Raw genomic sequence first — 6,000 nt, 5'->3', positions numbered from 1 at the left:
TCTTTTGATATGCCTATGCTGCGATACCTACCACTTGCTTATCATGCCTCCCATATTGTTGAACCAAGCCTCTAACCCACCTTGTCCTAGCAAACCGTTATTTGGCTATGTTACCGTTTTGCTCAGCCCCTCTTATAGCGTTGTTAGTTGCGGATGGAGATTGAAGTTTGTTCCTTGTTGGAACATGGAGATGTTGTTCCTTGTTGGAACATGTTTACTTGTTGGGATATCACAATATATCTTATTTAATTAATGCATCTATATACTTGGTAAAGGGTGGAAGGCTCGGCCTTATGCCTGGTGTTCTGTTCCACTCTTGCCGCCCTAGTTTCCGTCATATCGGTGTTATGTTCCCGGATTTTGTGTTCCTTACGCGGTTGGGCTATAATGGGAACCCCTTGACAGTTCTCCTTGAATAAAACTCTTCCAGCAATGCCGAACATTGGTTTTACCATTCGCCACCTAGCCTTTTCTTTTCCCTTGGGAGTCGCGCTCCTGAGGGTCATCATTATTTTACCCCCCCCCCCCCCGGGCCAGTGCTCCTCTGAGTGTTGGTCCAACTGAGCGATGTCCGGGGCTACCAGGGGTAACTCTGGGCTGGCCTACCCGACGTCTGGCTCATCTGAGTGTGCCCTGAGAACGAGATATGTGCAGCTCCTATCGGGATTTGTCGGCACATTCGGGCGGTGTTGCTGGACTTGTTTTATCTTTGTCAAAGTTGTCTTGTAGAACCGGGATGCCGAGTCTGATCGGATTGTCTCGGAAGAAGGTTTATCATTCGTTGACCATGAGAGCTTGTGATGGGCTAAGTTGGGACTCCCCTGCAGGGATTTGAACTTTCGAAAGTCGTGCCCGCGGTTATGGGCAGATGGGAATTTGTTAACGTCCGGTTGTAGAAAACCTGAAGTTTATCTTAATTAAAATACATCAACCGCGTGTGTAACCGTGATGGTCTCTTTCCGGCGAAGTCCGGGAAGTGAACACGGTGTTGGAGTTATGCTTGACGTAGGTTGTTCTAGGATCACTTTTTGATCATAGTTGTTCGACCGTGCTTTTGCCTTCTCTTCTCGCTCTCTTTTGCGAATATGTTAGCCACCATATATGCTAGTCGCTTGCTGCAGCTCCACCCATACCTTTACCTTACCCATAAGCTTAAATAGTCTTGATCGCGAGGGTGCGAGATTGCTGAGTCCCCGTGACTCACAGATACTTCCAAACCAGCTTGCAGGTGCCGTTGAACCGAGCAGGTGACGCAACCAAGCTCAGGAGGAGCTCAATGAAGATCTTCTCCTTTGTGTTGTTTCGTTCTAGTTGATCAGTAGTGGAGCCCAGTTGGGGTCGATCGGGGATCTATGTAGCATTTGGGGTAGTCTTCTTTTATTTTGGCTCCATAGTCGGGCCTTGATTGTAACTGGTTGATGTAATGCTTTATTCATGTAATTGTGTGAAGTGGCGATTATAAGCCAACTATGTATCTCTTTCCCTTATGTATTACATGGGTTGTGTGAAGATTACCTCACTTGCGACATTGCTTTCAATGCGGTTATGCCTCTAAGTCGTGCTTCGACACGTGGGAGATATAGCCGCATCGAGGGCGTTACAAGTTGGTAATCAGAGCCTTCCCTGACCTTAGGAGCCCCCACTGCTTGATCGAATTAGCGGACGTTGTTGAGTCTAGAAAAATGTTTTGAGTCATTTAGGAATTATATACCGGAGAGTTTAGGAATTCTTTTTACTCCACAGTCCCTTCATCGCTCTGGTAAGGCATCCTGACGTAGAGTTTTGACTCTTCTCTTCTCAAATTTCACTAAAAAAAATTTAGGATCACGCGGGTATCTTGGAATCGTTCTGATGGTTTTGTGACGAGAACATTGTTCTTGGTGCCTCCTGTCATTTAGGGGTTGTGGCAGTGTCCCCGGGGGGTTGAGCTCCGAGGTGTTGTCGTCACAATTTTATCGTTGCAGTTCTGGAATACCTGAGTTTAGTTTCGCCGACATCGAAAATCTCTTTTATGCAGTTGTTGGTGAGATAACCTCGACGCCACCCAGTACTGGGGCGGGAGTTCGGGAGTATTGCCATAACTTGTATAACAGATGCTTTTTGAAGGTTGAGGTAGACGATTTCCGAAGGTTTCTTGGTTATGTGTTGAAGGATGGATACAGCTGGATGTAGGATTTGTTAGTTTGGGTGAGATATTATGCTTCCCCTGTATCCCCAACACCTGATTGCATAACCGGAAAGTTTCGGGAGTTTATAAGTGGGAATTCAGGTAGATCTTAGGATATTTTCCGACAGATGTATGATATGAAATTGGGGTTCGATGTCTAGTGGTCCGCCTATTCACGGTTGGTTTTACAGTGGTCTCGTTGTGTCTTAAAGAGTCCTTGGCTATGCCGACTCGGGGACGCTTCGTATGTCATGTGCACTGCCTTGTACATGATGGTGTTGTACGATCGAGCCCGTGTAGGCCCCACCATGAAAACTTCGGACGAAATCTCTATCATATGTTTGTTCCGGCTTATTCTGCAAGCCAACCCTTTGTTTTGTTTTGAGTTGTGGTATTCGAGTTGCTTCGAAGTCAAGTGTTGATTCCATACCTTTCTGAAACGGTGTTCTCATACTTCGATGTGAATACCAATCCTTCTTGATAATCGAGATTGTCATGTAAATCCTTTTCACCGGTGTGTTTCTCTTCAAGTGGATCCGATCATTTCAACATCTGCAAGATCAAGTATCAGTTCTTCTCAACGTTGTTTGTTTCATCCGCCCAAGCTGTCTTTGTTTTTCCCACCCTCCCACCCTTGTTTCTTCAAGGACTCAGATTTCTTAATCAAGTATCTTTTATTCATGTGAAGTCTCTCCATTCTTTTCCTTCATGTTCTTACCCGGTGATTCTCATGAAGTTTCTAACGGAGCTTCAAGTTCGTCACTCTTCACTCGTTTTTCTTCTCCGGTGGATTCAATTCAAGCTTTCGGTGTTGATCTCATATCTTTTTTTCCTCGTTTCAAATACCTTCTCATGTCGGTGCACCTCTTTATCATTCACTTCTCGTTATTCAATTGTTCTGGAGTGCTGAAGATATCTCGAAGATTCGTGCTTACACTCTGTTTTCGTCCAAGCACTTTCGAGGATGTTATCTCATTCAAGCCTTTTAATTCAACCGTTGCAACCTCTCTTTTAAATCATTTCAACGGTGTTTCTTTGAGTGGGCCCATAACCCACAGGTCTTTTCCAGGATCTTACCTGACTCTTCTTATTTTTCCCGGAGGTATTCACAAATTCTTTTCAAAGTTTGACGTAAGAATGATTTATCATCAGTCAAATGTATTCTCCAAGATCTGTCAAAAAAATTCATCGTTGGCTCAACCTCTCCTCTTTTAATCATTCCGGAGTGTCTCAATAATTCATGGTGGTGTCTCTCATCATCATTCTCTGTATTTGGAGACCGAAGAAGAGTTTCTCTCAAATCTTGGCCCGTTCTCTCAAGATTCGTTGTTCTAGCATTACGCCATCCTCTCATTATTGTTTTCGATTGTGAGATTTCTTTTCACCCATCCGGAGTAATTCAGAGTATTTTCAGTTTGATTCTCCGGAGCCCATCGTCTCATAATTATTCATTCCCATCTTTCAGTTATCATTCTCCAATCTTACCGGTGCTTCATTCAAGTGATCTCTAATCAGCTCGTGTTCTCTTCGTTCTCATGTATCTAAATCCTCTCAAGCATCTTCGTTAATTTTATAATTCTTCTCGGTGTTTCTTATCTTTTCTTCATTCATTTCCAATTCTTACGGTGGTTCATTCAAGATTTCTTTTCCTTCGTTATCATATCAATTTATTCGTTGTTCCAGTCCTACCAGTGGTTCGTCGAAGACCTTCTCAAGTTGGCGTCATATCTATCCTAATCCTTTCTTCGAGAATAAGTTGTATGCAATCCGTTTGCTCATCATCAATTTAATTGGTAAAGGAGGAGCTTAAAATAATTCTTATTCTTGATTCACCCAAATGATTAATTCCCTATTCCGGAGGCTCATCAAATTCCTGATTTCAATTGTTTCATATTCTCTTTTTCCCGGAGTTCCAAGCTCTCTCAATTTTCTTGTCATGGAGATCCATCTAATCTTCGCAAGGCTTCAATCTTATTCTTTTCATCCTTCTTTTCGTTTGGTCATCCTTTTGTTTACCGGAGTTTCTTCATGGAGGTTCTACACGTTGGTTCATCAATGATTTAATTCCTTCTCGAGGTGTTCATCAAGTTTCTTTTCGGAGGATATCAAGTTTTCTTCATCTTGCTATCCGGAGTGCAATTCTTTCTACTGTATCATTGGAGGTGGTATTATGTCATTCTTGATAATTTGAGCTCATGTTTCATGATTCACATATTGTTAAGAATGAGGTATTTTAAATCCATCAACCTATTCGTTGGAATTATCTTGGGTTCTATTTCACCTAGAGTGTTCCCTAAGGATTGTTGCTACCTATGGTGCTCATAAATGACCCAAGTTCTTCTTAAATCCTTCCGGTGAAATAAGTTTCTTGTCTCCTTGCTCATACCAATCCAATTCTTTTCTCCCGTGAGTGGCAGGTTGTCACCTCATAATTTGAGATGTATTCCATAAGACCATATCAAGCTTATTCTTTTCGTTGTTGGTTTTTCCAACAACTCCGTTCGACCCTTCTCCTAAGGATACCTTTTCAAGCTCTTTTGTAGTAGAAGTTGGCATTTTCTTCTACATTCTTTTGTCTCAATTATCTTTATGCTATTCTTTCTCCCGGAGGTCTAGTGATGTTGCTCTTTTCACTCCTCATCTCGGTTTGTCAAGATCATGTTCAATTTCTTCCATTTACAGTCGAAGTGTTGTCCAAATTATATCAGTCTTATTCCTTCTCTATCTTGTTTAAACGGAGTGTCGTGTCCTCTGCTCAAGTTCTTTTCACCGTATCAAGTCTTGCATAACTTCTCAACCGGAGTGCTGCTCGAAGTTGTTCTTCCTTGTCCCTCTTTTCTAACAGAGTGCTTTCAACTTCATTTATCTCCGTTGTACTCTTTTCTCGATATGGCTTAACCTTTTCAAGGTTCTTTGGTTTCACTCGTTTGTCAAAGAAGCAACTTAGTTTTACCTCTTCTCTTTCTCTTCCGTTGTCCCTCCGGTGCCATTCTAGATCTCGGGACGAGATCCTCTCGTAGTGGTGGAGTGTTGTAACGCCCCGAGACCAATGTGCCAGGTGTCCTCTAGTTATTCGTTGTTGTTTCCTTGTCATTGCTTGCATGTCATCCATTGCATATCATGTCATCATGTGCATTTCATTTGCATACATGTTCGTCTCATGCATCCGAGCATTTTCCCCGTTGTCCGTTTTGCAATCCGGCGCTCCTATGTCACCTGGTGTCCATTTCTACCTCTTTCCGTGTGCGGGTGTTAAACGTTTTTGGATTGGACCAAGACTTGTCATGCGGCCTTGGTTTACTACCGGTAGACCGCCTGTCAAGTTTCGTGCCATTTGGACTTCGTTTGATACTCCAACGGTTAACCGAGGGACCGAAAAGGCCTCGTGTGTGTTGCATCCCAACACCCCTCCAAAGTGGCCCAAAACCCATCTAAACCTCCTCCATCATCTCGGACGTTCGATCACGATCGTGTGGCCGAAAACCGCACCTCATTTGGACTCTCCTAGCTCCCTCTACCTCTATAAATAGATCCCTCCATTTCATTTTCGGGTCTTTTCCCCCGAAACCCTAGATCTCTCCTCTCCGCGCCGCCGGACGAAAATCGACCGGCCGGACACGTCCGCCCCGCTCCGCCCGGCCAACCATCTCCCACCACATGTCACGCCGCCGCGGCCCGCGAGGCCCATGGCCGGCCCGCCCGCGCGCACACCTGGGCCGAGCCGCGCCCCGCCTACCGTCCGACCCCGCCGCCACGGCGCGCTTCGCCGCCGCCGCCTTCACCGACCTCCCGCCGGCGACGAGCTCCGCCGGAGCCGCTCCCGCCATTTCGCC

The sequence above is a fragment of the Triticum aestivum genome, chromosome 6A (genome assembly GCF_018294505.1).
Source record: "Triticum aestivum cultivar Chinese Spring chromosome 6A, IWGSC CS RefSeq v2.1, whole genome shotgun sequence".
Lineage (NCBI taxonomy): Eukaryota > Viridiplantae > Streptophyta > Magnoliopsida > Poales > Poaceae > Triticum > Triticum aestivum.
Note: the sequence above shows the minus strand (reverse complement) of the source record.